The sequence below is a fragment of the Ischnura elegans genome, chromosome 5 (assembly GCF_921293095.1).
Source record: "Ischnura elegans chromosome 5, ioIscEleg1.1, whole genome shotgun sequence".
Lineage (NCBI taxonomy): Eukaryota > Metazoa > Arthropoda > Insecta > Odonata > Coenagrionidae > Ischnura > Ischnura elegans.
Genome location: NC_060250.1, coordinates 96,430,875 through 96,449,569, shown reverse-complemented (window position 1 = coordinate 96,449,569; position 18,695 = coordinate 96,430,875). Strand labels below are relative to the sequence as shown.

General features: G+C 39.5%; 1 protein-coding gene and 1 non-coding gene across 3 annotated transcripts in view; one reads left to right on the top strand and one right to left on the bottom strand.

Annotated features, from left to right (window-relative positions):
• Positions 1-18,695, top strand: part of LOC124159294 (SPARC-related modular calcium-binding protein 2) — a 265,265-nt gene that overhangs the window by 184,496 nt on the left and 62,074 nt on the right. The window lies entirely within an intron of this gene.
• On the bottom strand, positions 13,764-13,845 carry Trnas-cga. Its single transcript has one exon. It is a non-coding gene; the product is annotated as a tRNA-Ser (tRNA).

The following is an 18,695-nucleotide window of genomic DNA, read 5'->3' as shown; positions in this document are numbered from 1 at the left end:
TCCATCAAAGAATGTGTAGGTATTTCAGTTCCTTTGAATCAATAGATCCGATCAAAAAATGAAGTATTATTGGGAAAGGGGAACCATTTAAATCGTCATTTAGGTTTTTATATTTTCCTAATTAAGGCGAATTATTGGTTTATTAAGAACATTTTAAAGCGGTTATGTTTGATAATGGATAAAAAGTTTATTGAATTGGCATATATTAACTTATAAAATCTTAATTTAATTATTTCATATTGGTTTATTGTAGAATTCCTGACGTTCCTCTCGCTCTGTTCAACTCGTGAATAGTTTTGATTAAATATATTCGTATGCATGTGCCTCGCTGCAAAAGGCGGAGGAAAAAATAATTTCTTTCAGGGCAATTGTGGAGACCGAATTTAACTCCCTCGAGCAGTGTTTTTTACTTGGCTTGGCGTTCACTTGCCGTAGTCGCGAAGGTCGACTGCGCTGTCTTCGAGCTCTCATTTCTTTTGCTTTCTCTCTGCTAGTAATCTTCTCTTTCTTTCCTCTCAATTTTATGTAAAGCCGAGGATCACATGTGATTCGAGTGCGGACCGAGACAATTTTTGTCGTTTTGTTTCGCTACGGCGACGACTTCCTTCAAGATTTCCCTTCTTTAACTGCAGTAAGGATATATGGGAGGGATATTGAGCGGGGAGAGAGGGGAGAATGAGTCTGAGGAAACACTATTATGCATCCAACGGCATTCGAGAGTAATTCGTTTTGACCTTCACACGAGTTATGTCGATTCCGAGGGGAAATGATTGGCTGCGTTCAATGCAACCATAGAGTAAGTAATACGTTGCATCATTGAGTAATTCCAGAGAGGAGTAATACTTACTCTACGATGCAACGTAGCGTTTGTTGTGTGGTGAGGGCGTTCGAGGCTAATGGAACCCTGTTATAACATCTTAAAGTATATAGCAAGGTAAATGTTACCTACATTTATTATGGAAATAAATATATAGGGGGTGTTTTAGGAGGAATCTACAGTACTTGGCCTGGCGTTTAGGTGGGGAAGGTGAATGGGAAGACAATCTGAAGCATTTTTTGACTGTAAACATGGGGTCGCCACTCCCTTGTTACTGAGCCATGGTAACGCAAACATTTTTTTGGATCCGTTTTGCAATAACCATGGAAACTGTTTTTCTTTGGTATCCAGCCTTTCCTTTTATTTATTTAACATTTTATTTAATACTCTCAATTTTTAAGGGCATTAAATAATTAAGGCTGGGCGTAAATGTGCGATTATAATTATCTGAAACAAGTAATCTCAAAATGGGTGAGAAATCGTATTGTTGATGCTTGTTCAAAGCTCTCGTTTAATTAAACTCAAAGATTATATGAGTATATAATTGCGCCTGTAGTCATACTACTCTTTTGCTTGTCTCTTCTTCTTCATCCTAGCGTTTGTCCCGCGCTATTGCAGGGTCCGCTTTTCTGCTAAGTCTTCTCCACTTGGCTCGATCCAGGGCGTCTACTGGCATGGCGTTGATGGTCTTCATGTCTGCCTTAATTCTGTAGAGCCAGCGCATCTTAGGTCGTCCTCGTGGTCGGCGTCCTTCAGGGCTCAGCCTTCAGGGCTTACTCTTTTGCTTGTCTTTTTGTTAAATTGATGTGCATAAAACGCTCGGTACCTAATGAAATATTCAGCGCTCCTGCGCTTCCATCAATACGGGGAGGTACTCGAGCAGGGGGAGGAAGTGTCACAATGTGAACCAATTCCATTTTTAAGGCTCAAATTCCCTTTTTCCATCTTCCAACAAAGCATCGAATTTTTTTTATAAGTCACATTATTTTGAGACCTTACTTTCCGTTAGGATACAACTACTTACAGAAAATGATTTTTTTCATTCGCTGATGCGAGAAAACCCTAGGAGATCTCCAAAAATGTCCACTAGATGTTAATTAGCTATTTTGTCATTTGGTATTAATAACACGATTGGAGGTCTGCGACATCATAACTGTAGGGTATTCTACAGACATCATATAAGCCAACTTATCCGAAATCGAAGGCACTTCAACAAGCTTACTACGAGTGCCGCTAAAAGGCATGAGTTGGCACTTGTTAGGACACTTTCCTCATTATTTTCATCGGTGCATATATCATCTTACTGAATCCAGATTAGTAATTGAACCGCTGCAGCGCGCTGGCTATTCTACTTATTATGCATTTTGAATTTTCCCATGCGTTTGTTTTTGCGAGATGACGCGCGACTGTTTCTCTGTTTCTTTAATGCTGTTGTAATTGTTGGTCAGCTGAGGGCCTGAGATGAGTCATTACCCTTGAGTAAATGCGATCGTTGCAGTCTACTCCTCATGCAGCTCGTTGTCTTTTCCAAGGAGATCGTTTGCTAGCTACAGTTCTTTGAATCCCCTCCTCTTCAAGTCTCTCGGAAAGCTCTTCGGTTGCGGTAGCTCACGACTCATCCACACCTGTTCCGCGTATGATGGCTGAGTCGTCATCAGCGCGGAGATCGTGCCCGGTCGCCAGCGTGGAGTTGAATCGCCCGTTGAACTGCTGTTCTCGCAAAATATAGTTGCATTGGATGGCGTGGGTGAACAGACGAACGGATGAACGGTTAGAGTAATTGTGGTGAAAATTAGGTGAGGAAATAAGTGGAGATGGGTGTTGGTATTGGCGCGAAGTCTGTATTTCGATTAAATGTGATGCGCCGGAGATATTTGTGTGAATTTATTGGAGCTAAATCTCGGTAAAATTGCTTTATGAGCTCTATTTCTATGGTTCTGAGGAGGCTATATTATAGATGTCATGAAAACTTTACAAGCTTGACATAATTTGCCGTTTTTTTGTGTAACATATTTAATTACATTTGTAAGTACCTTCTTCATGACCGATCTGATTACAGTTAGTGGCTGATGATGCCAAAACGCTGGTAGAAGTATCTGATCCTACAAATTTCTGTGTTATTAATTTACGACTTGTTCCGACTATTACTGTGGCGTTTGGAATATGACCCTTCTCCTCCCCCTCCCGTATTTCTGGGAAGGAAGAAGAAAGGTTCTCATAAACGTAGTTAACAGCGTTTATTTCAATTACATCGGTACAGTACGTGTCTCATGTCTCTTTTGGATTCTCATAGTTTTTGTTTGCCCAAAAGCAATGAAACCCGAAAAAAAACTCGGCGTTATTCTGCCCCAGAGCTACTAGGCGCTAATAGCGAAATAAAAATCTTAGCTATATCTTCCAAAATGATACCTCGCTTTTTTATTTTCTTTGGACGACCCTTGTCACTTTTGACAGTTGGAGGAACTTATTAGGGCGCGGATTCCTCCGGAGGTCACAAGCGACCTTGGGAGGAGGCGCTTCGGATCGCCCGTTGATGTATCCGGCGGATCTCTGCTGCGTCACGATTTTTTGAGTGAATATTTGAGCAGGATGACGCCATGAAATAAGAATCCTTGTATAAACATCCATAATGATGGGTCAGAATCGTGAGAGGTGAAAATTAATGACCGATTTGATTTCAACCTCTCCTCCAAAATTAAGAGTGCCGTGGAATTGGTTTTTCAACGTCCGAGAACTGCAAATTACCGGTTGAACAAACCAAGAGGTTTTATGGATTGAGCCGTTTTTGAGCCACCCAACATACTCGATTGATGGTTTGGGGTTTTGTAGAGCATTTGAAAAAATATATCTTCTCCTTGTCTCCCCCCTCCCCCGTCGCATCAGCAGTTTATACAGATTCGCGTAGCGTACGATTCATTGGCCATTATTTCGTTTAAATCTTCATATTAGCAAATGTGTCCATCTGTTAGTTAAATAATAATAATAAAAATGAAATTAAGAGATTGTGGAAATCAGATAAAGTACACATAATACCTATCATTATCTCCGCCACAGGAGTAGTGCCTCATTCACTCCATCAAGGTCTTCAAACTATTGGACTTCCGAAGAACTTGTTTATTACAATACAAAAAGCAGCAATTTTAAATACTTGCCGGATTGTCAGAAAATTTTTCAAAACAGAGTAAAGAGACGAGAGTACTTGGTGATACCCGTACCTCGCCTAAAACCAGCAAAAATGCTGTGAAAATATATACTTAAAAAAAATAATAATAATAATTTGTTAATTACTCCAAAAAATAAAAGTACAGAATAGAATAAATACATAAAACGGAGTAACTTTAGGTAGCCTTTAAGGACAACCTGTTTTTTGGCTACCGTCATTTTTTATTTTTTTATTTTTCATTTACCAAATTTAAAAAATTCTTTTTTCAATTAGTAAAACAGAAGTCAATTCCGTGAATGCTTGAGGTGAAACCTGAAAATGTTCAATCGTAACTTCATATTTGAGTTTCAATTTCAATTTTTGGTGACCATGTTTTCTGCCACTGTATTGGATGTTCGCGCGTATTTTTAAAAATAATTTTTGGATCTCATGCGTTTGAAATTAATCTCATCAATATAAATGTACTTTTCCCCCGATGTAATATCTAAATGATTAATCTCCATCTTAATTCCGTGAATAATAACCTTTTCTGATGTGGCGATGCCAATTCATTTCTTCTCGATTATTTTACTTGTTTTCTTGCAGATATTTTAGTAACGATGACCTGTTTCTCACAAATACCACAAATCCGAAGAGTCCCTTACTGTACAATCTTTGCATGAATCTTTAATTTTTCTGGTTATATACCCCATTTTCATGTTACATTTCCTATTTATGTTTTTCTAGTTGCTCACATTAGGTCCTGGAAATATTTTTATTCAAATAATACAAAATAAAAATTGTTTTGTATAAAAATAACGTTTTTATCGCAAATTAAAAAGAATACAATACATTATCTATGTGCCTGAGTGAGTGTATAATTAAATTGATTCATATACAACGAAAATCGTTGGGTTGATGTTCCACCATAACACTCAATCTATGCTTAACATAATGAAACTACGAAATACTCTGATCCACAGTAAATTAAATTTTAATTTACGTTGATGTAAACAAATTTTTTGTTATAACTCTATCATTCTCATTCATTTAAATAATCTAAGCGCCGCCATCGAATTTTGGTGGCCATCTTTCGAACTAATCTCCACATTTAATTTTAGACTTCGAATAGGAATTGAGATACAGTCACAAATTATAATGAAAGTGTTAAAATATTGCATTGTCATCTGGTTCTGAGTTATCCTGAAAATTTCAGTTTGGAATTTCAGTTTCAGTAACCGGAAAGTGGATTCAAATTAAGTTGCAAGATTTGACCCGTACAAGTTTACAAACAAAAAAGCGAGTTTGTAAAATCGTTATAAAAACATGTAGCTTCTCCCAAATTTACAAATATACTCGGAGCATGGACCGGTCCGTTTCCTTCCTGAAGAATCCGACACAGGCATTTTGGAGGTTATTTTTTGGAGGAGATTTTTCTTCAGCCACAGTGGGGTGACGCGGAGAAAAAGAGAAGGGGAAGAAGAGAGACAAACAGAGAAAGCCTCCGCAAACACTGTCTGGTTTCCTAGGAAACCACGCATTCGAGGCGCTGTCCTCTTCACGACTCCCACGCATCTCTGCCGAGAGAGGCGCTATAAATAGAGCAATATATATTACGGGTACTCATATATCTCCCCGCCCACCTCCCACCTTCCCATTCCCACGTTCCCTCGATGACGACGTTGAATGGCGACGTTGAATCTTCCCCCTTTTCTCGAATAGTCCGATGCCTCTCGGAGACGCGATAAACGACACCGCTCACCTCGTCACACTGCCCGTGACGCTGGTTCCCGACAAGTGTGGGAGTCCGAAAGAATTGAAAAAATATATGTTTGTCTTATTTTCGCACCAGGTACTAGGGGCTCAAATCTATTTCAAGTTTTTCCAAAGCTGTCCAATTGTTCGTCAACTACGTAATATATTTGGGAGTTGGATATTTCATTGCATTTTATTCATTGAGTGTTATTATTGAGCGGATTTAGGGGGGAGGGACGGGAGCGTGTCCAGCCCCCTAGACGCTTAAAAAAACAGAAAAGAATTTTCTGAACGGTCTCGTTATCATTACGTTCTTTTTGTTTTGTGTATTACGGAGCTTCAATCATTTGAGCCTTGATCCCAATACAACAAGACAGATTGGTCATTTTCTATTCAGAGCTTGAAAAAAAACAACAATATCGCCCAAGTGTGTAAGGGGCTCGAAAAATTTCGTTATTATGTATGTAACTTATTAGTATTTTCATATTAAATAATTATATTAAAATAAAGAGTATATTGCATACAGTAATTGTTGTATGTTAATTTTTTATCTCGAGCATTAGAAGACCGTTTGCCTGTCAGACCCAAGCTCCCCCCCCCCCCCCATAAAAAATCCTGGATCCACCCTTAGTGGCAATGGAAGAGTGACAACTCAAATGCCTCCATATAATTTCTCTTTTAATTCTTTTTGCTTTTTAATTTTTTACACTTTAGGGCTCGACGAAATAACTATATTTATTGACTACAAGACTTATAAATGACTGCAACCTTCAATCGAACTTCATCTAAGGCCTTCGCTGGCACCAGTGCAAGGATGAATGATGGCATTGAGGACTCGGGAAGCTTTGTTTCTCCTCCGCCGTCGTCGGGTTCAGTGGAGTTCAAATGGGAAACAGGTGAAGTCGAGCGAGCGTATCTACGTGTTTCGCGGAGGTAGGGCGGAGCGTACACACGCCTAAGCGTCCGTGCCCACTGCCAGGCCCTGTCACATGGGAGGAGAAAATATTTGCGCTGCGTGTAGGTACTCTAAGGCTTTCCCCGCAACCCTCTCTCCTCTCCGTATTTATGCACGCGTCTTATTCTAATCGTGAGCAAGCACTTGCCACCTCCAGCTTCGCTCGCCGTTGCGAATTCCACGAAGGCCCCCTCGGGAACGCTCGTCTTCTGCTTCTTGCCTCCCTCTCCAACATGGAGTTCTTCCTCCCTTCTCTTCTCTCCCCAAACCCAAAAGACCAATTCCCCATTCCTTCTTCTCACCCTATCTTTTTATTACGTTCCCTCTCACGCCACACTCGAGGCAAAATAATAATGGAATAATAAAAGGGGATGGCGTTTTACGATGCCCTTTCGCGCGACACTCCGCAAACAATCCTTTCTTCTTCAACTCCCGCATCCTGGATCCTCTCTCAGTTCCTACCCGTTACTCCTCGCCGCCCCTTTTTTACTCTCTTCCTTTCTTAACCATCACTTCAGCCCTCCCTCGCACCCCATACAGCCATCGTAAATGTTCGCGGCACGTAGTCAGTGGTAGATTTTCGCGCATGAGCTGCTGTGTACGTACGTTGGACAAGGTGTGAGTGATCCCGTTTGGCTTGTGAAGCTATTACTCGCTCGATGCGTTGATTGAGTGTTTATTCGCTCCAATTCTTTCGTCAGATCCTCAAGCGAGTTTAAGGCTCTTACTAGAATAAAATAAATTACTTTGTTTTATTCCACACTTTATTTTAAATAGCACGACCAGGGTTTCACCTGATGATAGCGTTAGATGCTGAAACCCAGGTCGTGCTATTTAAAATAAAGTGTGGAATGAAACAAAGTAATTTTATTTTATTCTATGATGAAGAAATTCCACAAAGTAACGCCTGAGACCGTGTCTTATATTAAAGCTCTTAATTTGACAGCTTAAAATCCGTGTTGGTTCGTAGTCTTCCGTGGCGTTCTCGATTCGTGAATCTCTCCACCTTCCGGGTTTTCGACGCCTTCATTGTGAGAGGTTGTCGACAGTGGTTTTCAGGTCGAATTGAAAACGCCTGGTGGAATCCTGGCGAAACTGTCGTCAATCTCCGACAACCAATTGGTGAAAACCTGGAAGATGGAGGGATCCACGAAGCCCAAAATTGTTCACCATTTCCATCTTCAGAACGCTTTTCTGTCATCAGGTTTGAAGGCCTCTGTAATTTTGTGATTAGATTTTCGAACCGCTCATAATTTTGTTTTGTTGAGTGGCATCTAGTATGGGCTCATTATCTAGTTATTTTGCTATCGGTTGTGATGAGCTAGGCAAATAAAGATATTTTTTCGTTGAGATGTGGGTGTGGAGAAGAAGGTGAAGTGGACGGAGAGAATGGAAGACGACGAAGTGCTGGACAAGTGGTGAGGAGAGCGAGTTTTTAAATGAGATACGGAGGAAACAGAAGGTTTGGACAGCGAGCGGGGAGAGGATGTTGAAAACAGTGTTAGAGACTAGAATGTGGGGTAAACGAGGGAGAGGAAGGGAGAGAATAGGAAGAATTTTTTTAGGTAGAATGAAAGGGAGTAGACCTTATGGTGAATGGAAGAGGGAAGTACTTGTTGGAAGGGGAGGTAACCAGTATACTCAAGTACTCCATGGAAACCTACCTTAATCGGTAGAATAATTTAATAATAATAAAAATAATAATAACTTTCCTTTCCATCTACCGAATCGTTTTAATGAATCTGATTTTTGGCCTTAACCACCCCATTTCATCGTCCTGGAACCACTCGTCCTTAAGATGCCCTCCTTTCACTCCTTATTTCTCCGCTCTAATCTCTCTCATGTAATCATCTCCCGGATGCACCCATCGTAAAAGCTCGTGGCATATACTCGACGTTAGACTTTCGCACATGAGCTATTGTGTACGTAATTTGTCAGGACAAGGTGTAAGTGATCCCGTGAGGCTTGAGGGCCCATTACACGCTCGGTGTGTTGATGGAGTGGTCATTGGCTTGAGTTATTTTGGTCCATGCTGAGATGAGTTTAAGACTCTCAGATAAAAGGCTTGAAATCTGTGTGTCATTCCATCTCCAGTGTCCTTTTTCATCGTCAGGTTTTGGTGGCTTTTCTTATTGATCGCTTTTCAAATGGTTCCTAATTTTGCTTTGCTGAGTGACATTTCCAATTCTCATATCCTGGAGCCACTCGCCCTTACCCTGAGAAGTTGCATCCGTCACGGGTTTTATTAATCCATGCCTCATATGTAACTGGTCACTATCTTTTCTATCAGCCACTTTTGATTATTTTCTTTTATGTCAAGGGGGCTATTATAATGGTGAATGTGACTTTTCAATAGCGATTCCTAACCTTAAGGCACTAGCAGTCAAGCAACCACTTTGAAGTCGCAAATTTTGAATTATGGATAAAGGTTGTACACCTAAGTGTTTTGATTGATCGAACTCCAATAAAATTATTTAACGATGAAAGAATTTCAATTCTACCCAAGTTTCGAAGACCGACTCGGTTCTGATGAAATAATTGATTATTCCAGATTCTCCGATGACGAAAATATTTTCATTTTGTAGTATTGCACTTTAAATTTAATCTAATATTACCAGAGATCCCCTATTTTAATTCAAATTACCCAGGTATTGATTGATATTTTTTCATCGAGTGTTTAGTTTCATCACTTAATTCAAGTGCAATACTACATGTACTCAGTTACTTTCGTTTTATTTAATGAATTTATCTAGCATCCATTATGTTTATTTGGCCTTCATTAATGATTCAGTATTACAGACCCTGAGTCTTCTTATTCAGTAAGTTATAACAAACTCTGCATTAAAATTTTTAGATAAATGAATAATTTATATTTCTATGAGTATGTGAGTATTAGTATGATACATATTTTATTTTTAGGTTACTAGATAAATCAGTTTCCGGTAATGTATACGAAAAGTTTTTTTTTCTGTATTACCGAAAATAGTACCATTGGTGATTTTACATCGGGGGTTTTAGCTTAACAATTAAACGTACACGAACGTCGATGCCCTAGGTAGTTGCAACCTACTCTGGCGGGACTCGAACTCGCGACCACTTGTATGGCACGCAAAGACTTTATCCCGCCGCCACCGAGGCCAGCCGGTTTGCTATGAAAATATTACGTCAAGCACGAAATTTACCCTTCGTTCTTGTCTTCGGACGAAATGCTAGTTTGAAATCTATGAAATCAACGTAATAGAAATTTTAAAAGTAGCCTTATTGAGAGAGCTGCCTCTCTAATTTCAAACCATTGACTTTCGTCTTGAAGACCGCGGTGCGAAAATGCCCCGATCGCTCGCGGAAGTATCCGGGAGTGAGTGTGTTAGCGCCCGCGGGCGGGAAAGGAGTGGAAGGAGAGATGGGGTCGGGTGGCGCCTCTAAAGCAAGGGAGACTGATAGCGCCTGCAGGAGAGCGTGAAAGGAAAGTGGGGAGGGAAGGACGAATCCCAGCGGCGAGGAGGCGGACAGCGAACGGTTTGCTGGTCGCGGTTGTAGCCGGTCGTACGTCGGGCAGTTGGAAAGTTGGCAGTGGGCAAGGGAGGAGAAGGATGGCGCCCCCCTAGCCGCCTCCCCCGCTCGGCGCGCGAGTGGGAGGGAAGATAGGGCGTTGAACCGGCCGAAACGATTAAGCCGGACGTACACATGCTCAGGCAAGGACGCGGAGAACGCACACATGTTCGAACTATCGTACGGTCGCGCGCGGGAAGATCGCCTCAACCCTCGCTGTCCTCGCGCACTTTTCGCCTCCCGTTCCGACCCACCCACCTGTTTGTCACCTTCCCGCCGCGCCATCGCATCGGGGTGAGAGTTAGCGACGACCTTTGGCGCTGAAAAGAAGACAAAGCGTACTTAACAGGCATGGATATGTCTTTAATGTAGCAGTGAGTAAAGTGGGGATGAATACATTAATTATTTTAGGAAACCACAGTAATTTGCTGTATTTTTTTCTTTAATTCGTAAAACTGTCCATTGCAAAACTCTGCAGTGTTCTGGGGCCAAAAGATAGGAAATACTATACCCTCGTTACGTAATCAAGAGAAAGTTGGAAATATAATTTATTATTCGGTAAAAATAATAGCCTTATTGATTGAATGAAATATTGCATTGTTTCATTTGACTTACATTAAGAACTTCCACCATATCGTGCCGCGTATTATGCAAATTAAAAATTGCGGCGGTGCGGCATGCGTCAGCAATTTCCGTCATAACGACAATTTACCAACGGTGGGAGATGGAATTAACTCATCAGGATGGGTCTAACTAAGCTTGGAGTTGTGTCTATAGAAGGCTACCAGTTCAAAAAATGTTACCCAATGGTAAGCTATCTATTCCATTGCATCCAAAGCTATGAGACTTCAAATTTTTTAATAGCTAAAAATCGATGCTCAATAATGATAGTGCAACGAAGTCGTCTAATCGCACATGTCTCGAATTCTATGGGTTGAGTTTTTTGGATTATTAGTGGGTCACTGACCACCAGCCAATTCTTAGTATGTTATTTTTTGTATGCACTTAATTAATAGCATTTGTGTGAACATTACGATAATACAAGTGGATTACATAAAATTAATTAATTTGCTCTAAAATTTTCAAAATACTTTAAAATGAAGCCAAAAAATTAGCCCTTTCAAACAAAGCCAAATCATTGCCAAAAAAAAGCCCCAATGAAAGTGCATAAATATACCGAACCTTGGCAAAAATTTTCATTTAAAATTATTCAAGATCTATACTCCGAGGCACTGATTCAACATTAAACGTAGATCTCAAGAGAAGGAAAATAAAGAAAAAAAGTCATCCTTTTCAAAACTACCCTAGAGAGTCTGGAGCGTGCAGTGAACTCAGTATAACATCTCTCATATGACGTCCAGTAAATAAGCTTTAACTTCATTTAGCCTCATTCACTCATAACTTCCTCTCCAATAGGATGAGATTATGCATTGTTCCGATCAGATATTCACATTTAGATTCTGCGATTCCTGCGCAGTCACCTTTAATCGCAGAAGCGACACAAAGCCATGAGCCCATTCCTTGGAACCCTCCACCCACCTGTCTATTTTCCTCTTGTATCCGTTTTCTCGGCTCCACTTTGAGCGTCACATGTATGCTTGCACTCGCAAACGATTATTTATGCGGTGGAATCAAGTCTGGCAGAGTTGGATATCGTTCTTTAAGTGCTTCCGAACGGCCAAGGCTACACCGCGCCGTCTAAACATACGGGGAATCCTAGAGCAAACACACAAAATCCATGCCGAAGGCGGAATCTTCCTGAATTCTGACTTGCGGCACTTTACATCTGGTTCGAGCGGCGGTGGGGTGATCATATGCGCGTTTTCCAGCAACCGTTGATTTACTGCGTTTTAATGGAGCGTTGAGTGATTTATGAAAAGTAAATGCTTGAGTGATAAAGATGTTATTAAGTGAAGATTTGAGAATTTCGAAATATTTTATGAGTGATCGAATCGCGTCGTATATTGTACTTCTTCGATTTGTCTGCTTACCTATCCCTTTCGTTTTAAATAAGGTCTTTACAGTTTCTCAGCGGCGCGGCACCAATACTTGTTTCATGTCGGTAGAATCATTTAAACCATAGGCTCTTGATTAAAACCTGACGGAACACCGCTGGTGTTTAGCTCATTTAAGTCCCAATTAATTCATCATTTAAAAAATTACGATAATTATTTATTGATTTCATGTTAACGTTACATGATTCGTTGTTCTTGGTATACCTGTGCTGATCTGATGTAATCGTAGAGATGAATTTTTATTGGATGAAAAACTGAGACAAAATTCTCCCTCTGATGAGCCCCTTAAAACTGTGCAGTAAGGCAAAATGAACATTTGGGTAGTGCAGTTACTCAAGGAGATTAATTTACCGTATGGTTTCTGTGTAGACACCGTCGTTCCAGTTGAATTGGAAAAGGATATCCCGGATAGCAAAGGCCATATTAGTAGGTCCCTTAAGTGTGGAGTTTACAAACTAAATTACAATACTTATAACTACTCATGTGTTGGGCAGACTGGAAATAATTTCATAATTCGCTAAAAAGAACATGTAAGGTGCTTCAACGACTAGGACCATACCTCTCTTTTTGCGAAACACCACATTGATACCTGTGATTTTGTCTCAGAAGTTTTATTCACAGGATGCAATGGAGCAAAAATGGATGCTATGCTACAAATAGAAATTAGAAGATTCGTCGTAGACGCTAACACAACCCTCTGAAACGAACATCTATTTTAAAAAAACCTTCCCCCTCCTTTCACAAGTGAGTCGCCAAAATTAAAAGTGAAATTCCTATACCAGCCCCTCCTATCATACCCTAACTACTGAGTAAGGATGTACAGAGAGTACATTATGGCTATTCACCATTATAATTTAGCCTTGGGAATTTCGCCTGGTGGCCATCTTGAAAATGAGTCAAATGTACGGCAAATAAGAATTGACTCAAATAAAATCATTGCGACAAATTAGGTAAATATACTCTTTGTTGTTGCCTGGCCACAAATAAAATGATTCCCTGGGGCACGCCAGGGTAATTTTGAACGGGTGAGTGCTCAGTCTCAGCCACCTATGTAATGTTTAATTACAGATTATCGTCACTAAACTAACATTAGTTAGCAATCACTTCAATCATTATTCCGGGAAGCTGTTCTCAAGTAAGATAACGCCTTCTGATGTCTCTATGTAGCTAAAATTTCCAAGGTAATTTTACTATTTACCCACCTGAAAGGTGCTAATTATGAAATGCAACCCAATAGTAGCTCATTGAACGGAAATAAAATGAATATTATGACGTATTTGCTTTCTTTAAAGAAATTTTCTAGGCCAAACTCAAAATAATTATGTTACTGATTAATCATTAAGTAATGGATATCAATTGAATATACCACGAACAATATGTCATCCATCAATGGCTGCAAGGAAAGAAAGGAAAACCAGCAGCCATTGAAATAATGTACAGCGCTATTAAAAAAAAAGCTTGAAAATATTTCATAGGGAATCCGACGTAAATATTGATTAAATTAATCTTTCTTAAATAGGGTCAAAATTTCGCAGTCAGTAGGATTTGATCCTTCGCTCCCAGTGGGAACCTGATTTCGAGTCAGACGCCTTAACCACTCGGCCACGACTGATTCGAATGTTAAAAATTGTTCCAACACAACATTTTTCCCGTATTGCTACTGATGTGCCGAGAGATTTTCGGTGATTTCAATGTGGTAGATAGAATATTTAGTGTTTCGATAATTTTTCCTTTGGTTTTAGTTGATTTTAAAGGGGGTTGATTCTGTGAATTTTTTTGTCGTACCACGTGTCGTTCTCCCCATACACTTATATGAATGAATGAGTCAGAAGTGGGTTTTATAGTATATAGATATCCATTTAGTTGGGTGAAGATAGTCGTCACTTTCCCACACAATCATGCAGGGTTCCCACTCAACCGTGAAAACCTTAAAACCGTGAATAAGCCGTGAATTTCGTCTACCGTGAAAAAACCTGGAAAAAGCCGTGAATTTCGCCATGAAACCTTAAAAGTATCTCAATCTTGACAATAATACCATTGACTGATCAAATTCGATATGCTAATCATGTTTCATGGTCAGGCATGCGCAGACTCGAGTCTACGCATTTCTCTACACACGAATATTCGAAGTGTAGTAATTGATCCGTACTATATGACGACACATTAACCGATATTTTCCGTTTTAATGGCGGAAGTCTGTTATTTTGTCTAAGCGTTTCAATTTCAGTGGTGCCTTGGAATGGACTTGTATTCGAAATAGGACGAGTGAAATAACTTCTTTTCTAATGAAAAATTTCTAATGGACCCAGAATGAACCATTTACGAAAATTATCCGATTTGTAACTCGAAGTTCGGTTCCCACTCAAAATTAGGGCACATGCCATATGCTACGAAATATGAGTTTGCCATTGGAATTTTACTTAAGGAAACATTTCTACGGCAAATAGGCTTTCAATTTATGGCAATAGCTCTCAAATAGACTACGCTCACCTCGTTTGAATTTATGTGAATAATAAAGTAAAAGTGAAAATAACGTGTTTCAGCAGGTATTTATTTTGTCTTTATATATTTAAAACCAAGTGCAATATAATTATATGAAATTGATTCTTTGATTTATTACATTCTATAAACAATTTTAATAAATATTTTCCGCGATCTCAGAAAGATTGGGAGAGGGAAATTTGGTTACTGTGCGGTAATAACAACGTGCGCAAAAAACAATCCCCCGGCGAGGAATTAAAAAAGGACTTCCGGTGTTCAGACGAAAGAAGGTCCTAAGGGTATTCGCATATTAAAGGAGGCCATGGTATTCGGCGTCCGGGCAAGAGCACGGTTGGGTTGGGCCTTTAGTTGGCCCTGAATTTTCCAAACGTTGACGTCATAACAGATATCACTTTTCATTGCTGCGTTTACATTCGCGGGGTATGTCGCGTACGTTAATTTTTAGTTAATACACGGCCGCTGATTGTCCTATTGTTGACTTGTAAACGGACCATGAATTTGACGACATTGAGACCGTGAAAGCGTGAAAAAACCGTGAAAACCTGGAAAAAACAGTGAATTTCATTATTTAGGTAGAGTGGGAACCCTGATCATAGCATTATCACGCACAGTGATATTGCCACGATGGAAAAATGAATTGCGCTGTGTAATAAAAGAATGAAAACAAGCCCAAAATGAAACTGCAACGGAAAAATGTAGATGAAATATTAATTCAGCCTAAAATCTGTGTTGACTTGAATTTTTATGGTGAGCAAAAATAAGAAGGTTATATTCCCGGTCATATGTAAATCTTGAAAAAGAAAACAGTGTACACAAAATTAATGTGGTGATTACCGGTTTAATTTTTTTATCCTAGGGAACACGTGGCTTCCGTATATTTCTCGTCTCCGCTTTGATTTAGCGCCCTCTATACTCTGCCGCGGCACACCTGCCTGCGGTTCGGCCTCATCCATACCTCGGGGCGGAGAGAGCTGGCTGATTGTGCCTTTCATCCACTTTGGCCAGTGTATCCACCAGTCAGGAGCACAGGGGGTGCTTATGGAAATCAGTTAGCGTGCCGTGCGGGAGTGCGGTGGGCAGCGAAGGATCAATATTGAGCCCAGTCTCGTCGTTCTTCGTGCCTCGTCTGTATTCACGCCACTACTACCTCCGTGCCGTGCCTTTTTCTTCTCTCTGGGGGCCGAGAAGGGGTTTTTACTGCCCCAGCTCTGGGGCAAAGCTTCCGCGTAGACACACAAGGAGTTTGGTGCGAGAAACTTATCATATGTCATTTTCATGAAAATCCCAGCGTATACTCTTCCACCCAGACTGGAGTTATTTGCAAAATTCTGCCCGTTTACCTACCTTAACTGGTAAAATACTTCAGTCTTCCAACTGTACCTCATCTACATCCACAAAATAGTCTTCCCGTGGTATAATTTCTTGAAATTGCATTTAAAATCATGATATTTTTACAGAAACATGGAGTGGTAATGGCAAAACAAAAGGAAATATTTTGTTTAGTGCTAACTTATGTATTTAATTTTGACAAAAAACTGATATAATATCCGTTATTTTATTTGACTTGTGGTAAAAATAAAATTTTTACCTGCCACCGCACTACTATTCGTTTAATCAGCAAATTTATCTAATGGTTGAACTCAAATCACGCTCTTTACTCGGATTTTTTAAATATTTCCCTGCTTAGAAAGAACCACTGCCACGTTAACTGGGGAAGCGTTACTGGCGATCCATAATGGAATCTTCGGTTATTTCTCCATTAACGCAGTCATTCAACCCATAAAAACGAATGAGATAATGAGGTCACGTACTGCACCTAGGTAATTTACTCGTAAATGCTTTTTTTTACACCGTTATAGGTGGCAGGTGATGTAAAATTTTTCTTCCAGAAATAAACGAATGCTTTGCTCATTGGTTGCATATCCATACGGTCAATGCTAATCTCAGGGGTTTGAGGATATAAAATGCGAATATTTTACCCTCGTCGTATTGTAGGATATTTTAGTATATTTAATCAATTCGTATATTCTAGCAATGGAAGCTCCAGATGTCATTCGGGATCTAAGATTACATATTTACCTCCCAATGCACGCAGGCAGACAAAAATAGGGATAGAGTAGTCGGTCGAATGTTAGAATTTTGTCTTTGGTATCGCCGAGGATCAAAGAAATTTTTTTAAAGATTTAACTAGATGTGAGAGCGGGAAAAAGGATAATTTTTTTTAAATCCCAAAAACAGCACCACTTCTTTTATAATGTTACTAGGAAAAAGTAGGGTCAATGCATTTAATAAATTGCTTTAAATAGGGAGAGAAGATACATGCCCCATGCATATACGCACATTATGATGCATAAAACGTTATTTTCACGACACATGTTCTCTCGGATATTATAAAATTAATATGTAGATTTTTCTAAAAAGCCAATATTTCAATGTAATTAAAAATACCTTAGTATTCTAAGCATTATCTTTTAGTTGCACAGCTTGCGGGGTATTATGTAGATGTAGATGAAGACTGAAAAATAGGAGCAAATTTATTTTATTTTTCAGATTAAATAATGGTGGGACGATACGGAGCTGGCTTGAATGTTATCGTTGGCTGTAATTGATAAATATATAAAGTATACATTTGCAAGGAAACACTGAGTCAAGTCCTAAAGACTGCAATCCAAAAAATATTTCATTTTATTTTAGTCTTTTCGATTTTTAAAAATCCAAAACGTTTATTCATGTACACCCGCGAGGCGACACTAGCTTAGCGCTTGTTTGTCTGAACACGCCTAATGCATTGCTTCATTGTATGCATTGACCCCGCTAGCTTTTAAATCCTCTTTGAAAGAAATTGGTCCTGATCCTTCTTTCACCAAATCGGTAGCAGCTGTCTAAGGGTCCTCTGCTCGTGTGTTGCTTCTTTCACCTCCCCTACTCAACCCTGTTTTTACCATTTTCCATTATTAAAATGAGTCATCGGTTCCCGTATCTCAACTGTGACGAAGCAATTATTTTCGCTCGAATCAACCGTTCGAAATTGGGAATTCTTGCCGAGTGTTCGCGGGTTGGGTGTCCCGCGCGTCATGAGTCATTGCAAAAAATAGCGGATTACGAATTTGAAAGTTTGAACGCAAATTCAAAACACCGTCAGGGAAGGGTGCTGAATCCCTCTGTATATTTTTGTATTCAAATCACTTGATCTCTTTGGATAATCGGCGTGAAATAATTATACGGCGTGAGACTGACCTGAGGGTTTGTCATGAGGATATGTTTAGACATTTTACGGCGGTCCCCAATGAATGATTATGAAGGAAGTGCTTAATTAGTTATTTAAACTTGTTTCTTGGTAGTATGGCATTCAAGAGGAATTTATGTTAATGATGCGGCGAGGATTTAAAACAAAATATTTATTTTTCAGCGTAGCATCAGAGAGTGAAAACAGTTATTGATCCTAAATTTGTGTGACATCATCCAAATATTTTTCCCATTACCGTTTGAATTTGTAGTGAGGCTGAAAAATTGTACGTTACAGATTTGCATTTATTGTTATTGAAAACATAGGCGTAAAGTTACCAGTAAATAAATTCTTTTCAATTCGTCGTGTTTGTTCGACACCCGAGGGAGGAGTTGTTACCCAGATGTCTTTGAATTTTAATGGAGAACAATTGAAGGAGATCCGTGGGTATGAGAATGACAGTATAAGCATAGTTGAATAAAATACGATTTCGAGCCGAATAAGGTTTCCCCACATTCCAGAAAGAAATAAAAGGAAAAAGTGTGACAATTAAGATGTTGAGACTCCTTAATTTACTTATTCGTAAAAATAATGTATAGCGGCACTCATTATTTGAAATAAAATACCCAAAATAATAATAGAGTGATCGCTAATGTAAATTTGAATAAATAAATAAATCTAAATCATTTGTTGGATTTCGGGTTGAACTGTACGTTAATCGAAAGAAAACGTAC